The sequence below is a fragment of the Amblyomma mixtum genome, chromosome 9 (assembly GCF_055824585.1).
Source record: "Amblyomma mixtum isolate Tamu chromosome 9, ASM5582458v1, whole genome shotgun sequence".
NCBI classification, from domain to species: Eukaryota; Metazoa; Arthropoda; class Arachnida; order Ixodida; family Ixodidae; genus Amblyomma; species Amblyomma mixtum.
The window spans coordinates 62,444,358-62,458,274 of NC_143020.1; positions in this window are offsets into that span (position 1 = coordinate 62,444,358).

The window sequence follows — 13,917 nt, forward strand, 5'->3', positions numbered from 1 at the left end:
GCCTGCCACCCAAAGGCCATCTGGACTTGTTCTGCAGCTGATATGAGGTAGATTGCTTTCCAACGTTCACCATACGACCTCACCTATGTTCATATCGGCATCCTTTGGCGCCCACTCCAATAGCAGCAGAGCCCGTTCTTCCAGCAACACTTTCATGACTCCCGCAATGTGGACGGGACTACAGTCTGTCTTCTGCAAAAATACATCATCGTTCAAAGATCCGTCCAAGTCGTATGGGATGAGATAGTGGCCGAGCATATCGCAGTCATTGGCTTCATTCATGCTGTCACCTTGATAATTGATGAGAAGAAGGCTAGACACCTTTTGCAAGACATGCCCACACGCACATATCAGCGAACGTTGTGGAAATTCCTATTCGGCAAAAAAATGCCGCCCTGAGTTCCACTGGATGTCAGACGCGAAATTGTTCTTCTATCGGCGCAGGGTGTACCACAACAAGAAATATGCCACAGGACTGGAAGGTCGACGACTGCAGTGAATAGTATAATCGAAGCTTATAGGGATGAAGGCGGCCGCCTTGGCGATGCTCCCCGTCCAGGTCGCGAGCAGTGCACTTCAGCTGAGGCTGACCAACTGATCGTCGCTGCAGCCATTGCGGATCCTTTTCAGGGCGCAAAAGAAATTCGAGATGCCCTCGGTATAGACATCAGTCTGAGCACCATTCAGAACCATCTCCATGAAGCCCGGATTAAGTGGATGTGGGGAGGCGCAGAAGCCGCATTTGACGGCGAGACGGAAGGCACAGTGCCTAGCATTTGCTCGCGCCCACGAGCAGTGGACTGCCGACGACTGGCGACAAGTCATCTTTACGGATGAGTCGACTTTCTCTTCAAGATGGGACCAACAACGGCATGCTTGGCGTTCATGCAATTGCAGGTATGTCTGAATAAGATCGATTTGTGTGAAGTAAAGAACACAACGTTCTAAAGCGCAGTAAGCCATGGGCATGTAAAAGTAGAGAAATGAAACTGTTTTTCTTCACTAGTCCTCTTGCAGCAATTAAGTTTTGTAAGCCGAAAAGTGTTGTTCTTCTTCTGTGGCCTGACAACTATGATTTCGAGTTCAAGGCGTGTTTAACGGAGCCAGCTACTGCGACGTCCTGGACCACTATCTCATCCTGTATGCGCTGGACGGGCGATTTAAAGATCAAGTATTCCTCCTGCAGCACGACTGTAGCCCCGTCCACACTGCACAAGTGGAGAAAGCCTTGCTTGAAGAATGGGCTGCTTAGATATTGGAGTGGAGTCCAAAACGCGCCGATATGAACATCATCGAGAATGTTTGGGGGGCTCTGAAAAATAATCTGTCTCGTATCAATCACAGCACGCGTCCAGATGAGCTCTGGGAGGCCGTCAAGACAGAGTGGGACAACCTTCGAGAGCAACCTGGATACATCACTCTTTATACGAGTCTCTTCCTCGGCACATGGTCCATGTCATTAACATGAGCGGGAGCTTCACCCGTCATTAAACTTTCAGTTTGCATAAAAAGTGCCTTTGGAAGTTGTTTTTTTTAACCGCTTCTACCTTGTTGCCCTTTCCTGCTCGCATGTTTGCAAAATATAGCCGAGAGGGGACAACTAAATTAGAGAAATTTCGTTTTTGGTTTGTCTTCTTTTTCTTCCATTGTAAGAAAGCAAATTTGTGCCAAGGGAAGTGACCCTTAATTAGTTCAGTTGCTATACTGTTGAGCCCCTATCTTTATAATGAAAACAACGAAGGCAACACATGCATTTAACTCTTTTTCATGCACTTCCCTGAACCAAGAAAAAGTTGACCACATTTGTTAAAGCGACGGACGAAGCGTCTGTATTGTATAGCTCGCCCACAAACTCGACGAACACATCATGAGCTTGCTCATCACGATAAAAGCAGCACAAACTTCACGACGAACGCAGAAAGGGAAGACGATCAGGGTAAGACTTTCCATTGTTAGATCAGCGTCTGTGTCTCGTCTTCCCTTTCTGCGTCCTTCGTGAAGTTTGCTCCGTTTTCATTCTTACAAACTCGCCGCGAAGCGAAGAGCGAACCACGGCGGTCTCGCAGCCTGAAAATGGTGGCACTACTGAGAAAGCAAAAAGTGCAATCTGCCGAACGCCACTTCCTACACGGCGCGGACAAACAACAAACCCTTGCATGATGCTTTGAAAGTGCCCCTGGCGAGCACTGATGGTAGCAGCGCAACTTCGCTCGTGGCGGCGATAACGCGAGCATCAAGTTATCGAGATGGATCAGCCGGGTGTGCCGACGTACCCTCGCTTTTTGCCGCGAATCTGTTGATAGAGCGCGCTGGCATGAAGTTTTTTCCAGGTCGGCCACAGCTCGCTAGCTCCGTATTACTTTTGGGGCACCTGTACTACATACAACAGGCCTGGGAGGACCTGTCGCACCACCCGCCCACCGTCCACGCATGTTAGGTCGAACCCTGCGCCGCACCGCTCCAGCTCGCCTTCCAGATCGCTCAGCAGCAGCATCAACAGCAGTGGGGAGAGTGGGCATCCCTGACGAAGACCCCGCTGTACCTCAGTCGGACGAGACCGGAGGCCCTGCCACTCCACCACCACTTTAGTGTCCGTGTAGAGCGCGCGAAGCCCCTTCGGGCAGTCCCTTGAGGCGTCGCCTATTCCGCAGGACTCCATGGTCTACGCAGTCATAGGCCTTATCCACACCCAGGAAGGCCGCCCACAACTGTCTGCCCTGACCTGTCGCGAGCTCTATGCACTGGGTCAGGATGAACAGGTTGTACTCCAACCACCGACACTGGCGAAAGCCTCGCTGCAACTCACCCAGCACCTATTCCCGCTCCACCCGTGCTTGCATCCGTCTGCGCAGGACTTGAGCGAAATGCTGCTGCGGTCGCCGGAGCCTTTGTACAAGAGCAGCATTCTTCCAAGTTTCCAGCCAGGCACTAAGGGTTTCTTTCAATGCCTGTCGCTGTACAGGGCCTAACTTCTTGAGGAGTGACGCTGGGACGTCATTCGTGCCGGGTGCTGAAACGGTCGAAAGTCGAATGAGTGCCATTATTGATGCCGCCCGCGATGCAGCTTGCGCCTTCGTAGGTACATTTTTCCTGCATGTTTCGCGTAGGAACGTTAAAATAAATAAAAATAAACATATCAGGCTCATGTATAGACAACCGCATTTAAGTATAGTGAGAAGCAAAGTCTGATCTTCCAGCGCGATCGGAAGCAAAACCGAATTTCGACACTGTTGGTTTCGATATCGCACCTGATAATAGCGTTACGGAATAGCGTCACGTATCACTGTAGTGTCCGTTCGTTCGCCCGCAGGAACAGGGCGTTATCATTTTAAAACGAAAGAATTTAATGGCTCATACTGTTGTGACCGAGACGTGTTAGCAAATTTGTCCGCGTTTCAGATTTGTCGAAATGGTCGTGTGATGTCATGGCGCGCGAATTTCGACGGGTGTCCACCGAAATATGTGAGACAGTTACTGCGCAATTTCCTTTCCTCACTGGTGTCCACCGAGATATGTGAGACAGTTACTAAGTAATTTGCTTTCCCCAAATACAATTTCGATTTTCTTCACTACGGACCCTCTCTCTTCTTTCACTCCACTTCCTCCCTTCTTATGGTGCGGTTCAGGTGTCCACTGAGATGACAGAGAATTACAGCGCCATTTCCTCTCCTCAAAAAGCGTTGCGTTCAAAGGACAACACATCGCGCCGAACGGATGGCGGTTTTCCGTGTACTCCCTAGACGCGCTACAACACGCCGTCGAGTTCCAATCTTAAAGGCAAAGCCAAGCGTCATTAATTGGCAGTTAATTAATGCACCAACAGAATTTGAAGTGAACAATTGCGTAGCAGAATGTAGCACTCAGGCCTCGGCTTTTTCACTTTAGCCGCTAAAGTTCCTCGTAATTTTTTTGTTCGTGACGCGAGAAGCGACCGGACTAATCTCGACTGATCACAGCCATGCATCTACGTTTTTCGAGATTACTGTAGTTGATTTTGACCTGCTATCTCGAAGTTTTCTTGCCGGCTTTAAATCGAGCGCTGCAGCAAGCGACGGGCATTCGTAGTTCGACGACTGACGTGCACGTTTGTTGCTTATGCCGCTGCCATGCTGTTTAGTTCTTTTGCGGTCGCAAGTCAGCCCAAAGAGCTTCGTTTGCTAGCCTTAATTGTTGCTGTCTTCCGGACCGCTGGACTGCCATCACTAACCGTGGTATCTGGTGAAGGTGCTGGGTAGCCTTCCGTATCCCGGACGCCCCCTGCAAGTCGTGACGCCAGCCTTGAGTAATACATCGGAGGACCCGACTCCAGTCCACCGCGCAAGCCGACGTCTGCTAGGGGACGCCCCTCATTTCGGAACTGTCGGCGCCTACCCGGAAGGGAAAGCAAACAACAATGTCCACCACTGCCCCCCCCCCCCCCCTCCGGGGACAGTCGTTATACCTGAGTCGATCATGCTGAGTGACAGATTTCCGCTGCATGCGTTGGCATTGACAACGTCGTGGCGAAAACGCCTGACGACCTCTCTTTCTTCTTTCACTCTGACCTTCCTCCCTTTCCTTATGGCGTGGTTCAGGTGTCCACCATGATATGAGAGACAGATACGGCGCCATTTCCTCTCCTCAAAACCAATTTACCAATTTTACCGTAGTCCGTCGGCATTCAACATTTTCATTGTGGTGTTGAAGTTTTAGACTCCAATGAATTTTAATGAAAGGAAGTATGCATGAGAGAGAGAGAGAGAGAAATCTTTATTATGGCAAGTGTGTTAGACCCACGACCCCCTCTATAAACTTCCGACCTGCTCACTGACGCCACCCCTACGGCGGCGCGCGGACCTAAAAACTGTTGTGTAGGGACCGAAGTTACCGCCAGGTGTCGCCTGGACTAACCCCCACAGCAGACGATGCGATGTTGTGCGCGACGGTCCTGGCTGGTCCTGACGCACTGCAGTGCGCGTTCTTCTGTTTGTTTTTAGTGTTCCTAGCGCGTAGATTGACTGATTCATGGGGTTCAACGTCTCAAAGCAGCACTCGGGCCATGAGAAGCACCGTAGTGGAGGGTTCCGAAATACGATTGACTACCTGATCCAGTGCACGAGCGATTTTGCCGTGGGAACGCATAGGTATGAAAAACAAACAACATTATTATACAGCGCATGGCCTGGAAAATGCAAGTCTTATATTCCTTTCCTTGCTTCATTTTGTGCAGCAACGCTTCGCTGTCTGGTGCAAAAGTAATTCGTGCATGGGTAGTCAATACATTGATCTTGAAAACCATGCAAGTTCCTGCAGCGCGAAAAAAATACAATTAGCGTACACTGTCACCCGTATAAGTCGGTTACCTTTACGACCTGCTCATTCCAGGTTCCGTAAACTTTACCTTTATCATCCTGTCCAGAAGGGAGGATAATAGAGAACGGCAGGGGCGCCCGCGTTTTATGCGTTGGGGTCTAGTAATAGCGACCTTCTAACAACGAAAGCAACACAAGTCGGCGTGCCGCTACGTGCTACAGCGACTATTCGCGCCTACAGTATCTTGAAAATGACCCCTAACAGCGTTAATTCTCGCGGTTATGGCCACTGTTTGAGCGTCGGTGGAGCTTCGCTGGCATTAACTGCCGCGTATCTCGATCGCATCGGAGGTGCCCCGAGCTTTCATTACTGCGGCTACATAAAGCGTTAGGAGGCAAACTGGACTTCATTCAGCAACTCTTGTGAGCGCTTCTCATCCATAGGAATGTTCCAAGCTTTATGTAGTATAACCAACTTTAATACTCTATGAAAATCTTGAGCTGAAAAACTTTATTTCCGTAGGATTTTCATCTTGAAAAAGGACATGTGTTCTGGTTGAACACTTTTAGACATCCTGTTGTTTGCAATACTAGATGAACCTGGGTGGTTAATCTTGATAACCACCTATTAACATTAGATCCACCTTAAAAGCCTCTGCAGAATGAAACTCAGGAACGATATTCTGCTGCAGCGAATGCATTCCTTCTCAAAGTGGAATGCTTAGCGGTTAAATCTCGTTATGACTGCGACAAATTTTCACGATTTTCATGCTCAGTACTAATGGACGAAAATTTGGAATTCCATGCAAGTTCCATGCTGCAAACCTTTTGCACGCGGCTGTATGTAGTAGTTTTGCACTGCACGAAATAGAGGTAAAAAAGCAAGCTCACAGTTCAAGCAAAGTTTTATTCTCTGAACATATGACATTCTAGCACCAGTACTTGTAGTGACCATTTCTGTTCACATTTGCAGACATTGCTTTTGAAGCATCACAAATGCAGGAAAATCAGTAATCCGAAACTGAAATGTTCAGACCAGCAGAACATATTTTATTAATGTACCATCATTAACACTGCCAAAGTACAACCAGTATACTACCAGTTAAAATTAGGCCGTATGACTAAGGACCTAATCGAATATATACAAGCTCCAACTACCTAGCCCCCAGCAATTTACCGACAGCCCACCAACATAACATCTGAAGCAAGTATACAGGCATCAGTTCCCCACTTCCTCTGGCAGAATAAAATCAACCCTGCTCTAGCGGCTACAACATACTGACCTAGGACGACAAATTCGCAAATGAGACCACACAGAACATCCATCACACAGAATAATAATAGCTCCTTTAATTTTCATCATGAAGGTGAGGGAGGCACGGAGAAAAAGTTGAGAAGCAGCCTGACCAGCTCCGGCTTCCCAGAAATACACACGATCATCTCCGAATGTCACAAAAGCAAACACCTGCGGCACGCAACAACAAGCGGAGCACGCGGAGACAGCCGTGCGGAGAGCGGAGAGCAAAGCCGGCAAGGGGGTAAGTTGCAGCGCCACTGCTTGCGGCGGCAGTTTGGCGAACTAAAAAAAACTAGACAAGCAAAAGCAAATCTGGCGACAGGGGGAGCGTCAGCATGAACAGGTCGGAAGTTTATAGAGGAGGTCGTGGTTAGACCCCCCTTGGGTCCCTGGACCATGGTTGTCGGAAAATTCGTGTGATGTTTGCATAACTGGCTCCCTGGGTCAGGGGACGCCTGAATTGCACTATCAGGTAGTAGGTCAGGTGTTGAGAGATGTGGGTTGCAGTTAGCGCTGACAACGTTAACTGTGCCAGGCATGGGGCATAACAGCAATAGGCCGCGCAGTGTTCATCCCGTGATCAGCCATTAACTGCCACCTGCCAGGGTAGTAGGGTTTGCACTGCTTAACCGTGTGTCTGTAACGCACTCAGCATCACAGACATCAAACTGCGCATATGCCATAGCTTCTGCTCTTTAACCAGGTTCAACGGTAGTTAAACAGCAACTAATATTTAATATACAGCTCCTGTCCAGGCTTGTTTTCAGAAAACGCGATCAGGTGACACTGCATAAAGATCCTTGTATGCTTCACTGCAAATGCAGGTGCTAAGGTACGTTCTACTTCAGCAGTTGTAATGAATATCGGTGCATTCCTAATTGAGTACAGGAGGTCATACCTTAGGGTGCGAGCAACTTCTTGCCTTTGCCCCAACACACAGGGACTTCCCTATTTATCTGCTGGAGTAAAAAAAAGTAAAAACTCTGGGTGCAATCTAATGGTGGGCCCGTAAACAAGACCAAAATTGCTGACAAGATAGGGTATGTGTTCTATTGTATTGAGTTTTATGGCGCATAAGTGACTACGACTATCATGCGCCAACGAAAGCATAGAACCTGTTTGCTTTTAAGAAACCTCGCTGGTGCTTAAATCTGATAGTTTGATAAGCTTTCTACTTTTAAAAATATAAAAACACAAGACATGTCCACAAGCGCACTTTCTCTAACGAGCAAACAAAGGTGAAAAGACCGGTATGCATTCAGAACAAAAGAGTGGAAAATGCTTTTCCTGACCACTTTGTCCAGCTTTGCACACAACATCAAATATGATTTATAGTGACCACTTCTCCGCACAGCTCGCATGTTGAGGTCTTTTTCCAAGAATAAGCTGTGTGTATAAGTGTGTGCGTCCAATATGCGAAGGCGACATAAAATGACTTCAATGAATGCCTTCAATAGGAAAGAGAGCTCGTACACTGTGAGGTATTCATGCTTTTACATCAATGTATGGACAGAACGAGTGCAGTACCTTTTATTTTGTCTGCTCAATAAATGAACCAATTTGCAACTTTGCAAGCACTGTTCAAAACACAATATTGATTTATGGTTGATTTATACTGTAACCTGGGCATTTAAATTCTTCTATAGGGGCTACTGGAACTTATTGTATTGTTTGCATTATTTCTGCTGTGACCACAGATTCATCTGATAGCATATTCCTCCAGGCCTCACATTTAATGGAATTCAATATATGCTTTACACAGCTTTCTTGCTTGATTGAGATACTCTGATAACAAATGCCAAGAGCTTTCAATCTGAAAACTTAACAATCAGCAAATTATTTTTACTTCCATTTAATAAGAACAGTTCAGCTTTGTGACGCCCAATTAAGTAATTATATGACATAGGTCCCACATTAAAGTTTTAATCCTTGCATTCTCTCTCTCCGTTTGATCAAAATGCCTTACAATAAGTGGGTCTTATTTTACCTCAGCACATACAAAATTTTTTTTCTATACATATGTATCTACATATAAACTTATTTAAATGAATCGTTTTTGGAGTTACCATGAATTCTATTCAGCTATAACAGGTTTTACTAGGTGTATCTTAAGATTTGCTTCAATTTTTCATTCAGACGCTCATTTATTCATATATTTCGCACTACCTCAAATGCCCTTTGAGGGGGTATCACATGAGGGAGTGTGTTACAGAGCACAACAGAGCTTCAGTTGATGATCGGAACAGTGATGAGGTCAGTATGCAGCACGATGTGGGCACGCAAGTCATTTCATGTCTTCCGCAGTGCATACCAAAAATGAAGACAGGTGTGCAGATGTTTGCTTTGGTTTTACGAGGTTTAAGGTCCCAAAGCGACTCAGGCTATGAGGAACGCCATAGTGAAGGGCTCCGGAAATTTCGACCACCTGGGGTTCTTTAACATCCGGGCAGGCAGAGGATAGGTGGTCTTTTCTTGGCTCGTGTGCCTGAAGGTGCGGCACGCAAGGATGATAAGACTTGTGCGCTATAGCATAATAGAATTTATGACATAGACATATTCCTCTTACGTGACGTCACTTAAATTTGTGAGATGAGCATTGAATTTGTTTAGTCACACTTTCATGATAAGAACAAGCAGAGAAGATGAATCTATAGAGGCACAGTTTAGTATTGCTTTCTAGTGCAGTAGATTATTTTGATTAGGATCCCAATTAGCTCATGTATACTCTAGTTTGGGCCTTACAAATGTTACATAGGCTAATGACTTCAACGATGGTGGTTGAAAGCTCATAAACTATAGAGCTTATAGAGTACCATTTGTAGGGAATGTTCATCCTTGATTCATTCATGTCGAGCTTGTGCACCACCTTGATCTGCTTTGCAATCGCCGCTGATGCCAAAGTCACTCCGAACTCTGCAAAATTTTGTCATGTCCATGTGTTGTGGGTCTTATGTTTTGTATGATGTCGCCGATTTGTGGTGTAACTGCATTTGTATGGTGAAGTTTGGCCCGTGAGTATGCTCAGAGAGTCAGTTGAAATGATGCAGTTCACATTGTTATCATGTATTATTTTTTCTACAGCCTCAGAGAGGGTGTAAACCTCTGCAATGAAGATGGACGCACTCCGAGATAGTTTTAGCGTTCTTTCCCAATTATTTTGTACTATGCCACTTCCAAGGTATCATGCTGCTTTTGAACCATTGGCATAAAATGCTGCATATTCATCATAATTTTTCTTTCCTAAACATTCTTGTAACATATGTTGATTAGGCTTTATTTTTTCTTAAAATTTGTTATTGTGCGTTAATGTGAAGTATGTACAAGATAGCATCATGACCTGCATTCACTAAGAAGCAATTTAAAACATCAGCACGGGGCTGGACCTTCTGCAACTGATGAAAAACTGGTGCCACTGGCACGTACAGTTTCCAGAAAGGCTGTCCAAGCATCCAAAACAATGAGCTGCACCCCATTGCCAGTTGGAGAATCAAGCAATTAATTGGCTCGGTAGGTGGAGAAGTTTTGCAGTTCTTGAAGATGCCGTTTCATTTTATCGCTAGAATTAAAGCCAAAGGAAGAGCCATCACTCCTCTAACTAAAATGCGGCAAAAATGCAATACGTACGGTAATCTTCGAAACAGGCGCAAAACTCGTCCAGTCACCGATCCAGAATGTCTGTTGCTTTTCTGCCTGGCAGGTGAAGCAGCCTGTCGGATCCGATGCTTAATTGGCTCACATCTGCAGACACTGTACACACAGCTAACAGGAGTTTCTTCTTAATTCCAGAAAATGTGAGCAATTACCAGCGTTTAGTTATACCTCAAAGAACACAAACCATAATTTGCAACTTTGTGAGTGATGTTTGCTCGTAATTAGGTCAGTAGCTTGCATACAGGATCCTTTCAATCCAGCATATAACTACGGCAGTCTCCGCAGATGCCGACGTCAGTTGCATAGGTGATAAATAGGAGTTTGTTATAACGAACCAGTTACCTTGGCTCTGGTGCATTACAGTAATTCGTCAAAGACACATTAAAAGTGAATGATATTCATAGCAATGATCACCGTTTTATTATGAAAACTCAGAGGAGCTCCGCAGTTTTCATTCTTTTTTCAATTTACAATAGCATACATTCAGAAGGTGGGGTGGCACAGTGGAGGGACACGATTACCACCAGTAAACACATATGCAACTCTCGGCGGTCTACTGAGCTTATGCGGCTATCTTTGTTAGTTTGCCAGATAGCTAATATATCAGACTGCCCGGCACTTCTCATTTTGGTCAGCTACATTATTCAGACCATGCAACAGATGTGCTAGGAATATACTCTATGGTAACAGGAAGTCTTTTCAGGCCAGAAGTATATTATTGGTAATTGAGAAGGTTTCTTTCCTTACCTCATGCCTGGGAACGGATACCACTCATACCAAGGCTAACAAACATTGACTGTATATTGAGCTGTCTGGTAAATTTTGTCAAACAAATACTTTGGTCAGGAAATCAAAATTTATGTCCAGATATGAGTTAGGCAAGAGTACAGATTAAAGTATACAATCAAGACAACCGGCGATAGACAGCACTTGACGCATGAAGCTATGTTTAAATAGTGTAGGGGATACTCATCTGATTTCAGAGGACAGTATAACTGTAGCCGACTGAACTAAACGCGTTCCTTGCATGGGCGTCTCCATAATCTGTACCTAGTTCTCGTGAATCACCCCATATTGGACATCACAACCATGCTGCTTATGAACTCATTTAAGGATATACACTAAGAATCTGAAAGAAAAACCACGAATGAGTAGTTTGCCTGCCGTTGGCTATGGTGCATAATTCTTTACTGGAGCTTGCTTTTAGTTCTGTTTCAAACTGTTGTTACTGATGTGCATTCTAGGAGGCTGGCTTGAGCTACTGACAGTACTTAACACTCAGCTCCAGATTTGATCCAAGGTATTTCATATGTGCTCCTCAATTTAACCATCAGAGTATGCACTCCGTATGCTGCATTCAACCTTTAGTGGCTTGAAAACAAATTTTTCTCTGCTTAAGCATCTTATCTTTCTCACAACTCCCGAAGGTGAACTGGGAGTTTCCCATAGTTCCACTACCTGCCTTTTCTCTACAGGATGCCATTAAAGTTTTGAGAGCAACATTCCCAGGACGGATGCTCCTCTTGAAACAACACAACATCGCTGGTTTGATGGTGGGAAGCATCCTGGGGTCCTTCTTTTCTTCCAGTGTTCTTTTATGATCGTTCTTCAGGCACAAGCTGACAGCAGCACATAACTCTTGGCCTGTAACACTGATCTAAGCTCAGAGCATAGGCTGCATTCATACCCCTATTATCAACATTCTGCTTTTCTTTTGCCACTTTTTTTTTTTTTTTGAAGTGGAGCCTTCGTCATCAAGAGGGTCGTGGATTAAGCCATGCGTAAGGGGGATGTGCATGAACTGACAAATGGGGACCCAGTGGTTCCTGGAGCCCAAGCGGAGGCAGACAGGCCCTTTCATTGTCCGTTTACTCCAGCCAGTTTGAACTGTCCAATAGGGCCTGTTATGAGGCTCTTCTTTGTACTTTAAGCTTGGAACAGAAGGTAAAAGAATAAATAAAGCGCACTGGATGGTTTGCTCCTATCCTGGAGCTCATACGGTCAAAGGTCTGCGAGCAAAACGGCAGTGCTTAGAGCCACTCTGCTGCAATGATGGCTTCAGTGTGGCTTCATGGAAACAAGGCGACTGGTATAATTACTGAAAATATAATTACCACCAATACTATGTTTAGCTTTTTTCAAGGTATGACCCTTTTGTAGTAGGACACAAAAATTTGGTGGAACTTCTTTAAAACACTACTTGTTTGCAATATTCTTTAGAGCTGTCAACACTTTCTTATAATTTATTAGAAGAAGCTTATACTTTTGGCTTGCTCATAAAATCTCATCAGGACATGAAATACAGAAGAGATGTTGGTCATGCTGCACTGGTCCTCTGTGCCATATAGACATGCAAATATGGGACGTTCAAATATTTATCCAGCATAAACAGCATACAACCTGTGATGTGGTAATGGAAAATGAGGGACAAATTGAAACCCATGAAGTGACAATGAAGTGGCCCCTAATTAACACCATGATGGGTAAAAAAAACCTTGAAAACTCTCATTTCAAAAGACCAGAAGAAATTCCTTAGTTATTCGAAGGTCGACCCATGAAATTCCACCCCCCTACAAACTGCTCAAAATGTGGCAACAGCTCATGAGGAGGCACCGTTGCCCAAACAGCACCTGACGAGTAGCTATGATGTGTCGGAAGAACAACGCGGACGTAAATGAGAGGAACACACGTCGGCGAAAAAATGGTGAGACTGCTTATGAAAAAAAAAACATTTGACATAAGACAACCCAAAGGGCACTGAACTCCCTTGGACATCCCATGGACATCCACAGCACGTCGAAGGGAGTTTCAGTGCCCATTGGAAGCCAGACGACGTCCAGCTGATATCGCCGCGGGCTAACAAACTGAATCTACATGTCTAGGCCATTTCTTGGTCTAGCAGCAAGGACCCTTCTATGGTCAGCCCTACATCTGGTGTAGGCACAACACAGGTGCATGGACTACAATGCACCATGCAACAGGTGAAATTTTTACACATGCGGAAGTCAACAAGTGGGCTTTGCCACATACCTAAGCCCACCAAGAGATAGTGGAGCTCATGCTAGAAGAGGTGTGAAGGCAACGACACGAGTGCCATGGGTGTGGGCATTAAGCATGTATCACATCATGGACAAAAAACTACTGAGAATGTTTACTAGATTCGAATCGGAGCGAAAGCACGGATCTGTGCTATGTAGAGTCGACGACAGTGAGCAGGCAGTGCCGCGGGACAGAGCAGATAAGAGCAGAGCAGAGAAGTGCACTATACAGAGCAATGCCAGCTTCTGCACGTGCACCCGGGCAACGAACTGTGACGCATGAGTGCACCTCGTCACATTGCTGTGACGTTAATATACAACAATGCACATCCACTCCAAAACGGTGCCTCCACTGATGTCTCATCTGCTCGTTGACTTCTAATCAATGGCCAAACCTGTCCAACAAATTGTGTTGCACACATGCTGACAAAACTAGGGTGCCAGCATTGTGCACTATACTACACCGCAGTGTATTTCACATGCAGCTACTACGGTGGTTCAAGGCTGACAGCAAGATCCCTCTCCTGTGGTCCTGCTGTGTAAGGGATGTGGTGGTATGCGTGTGACCACCCACATACCATCACCTATGGCGATGAAGCATTTCAAAGTTGCGGTGTGTATGCTGAAAACATTCACTCGT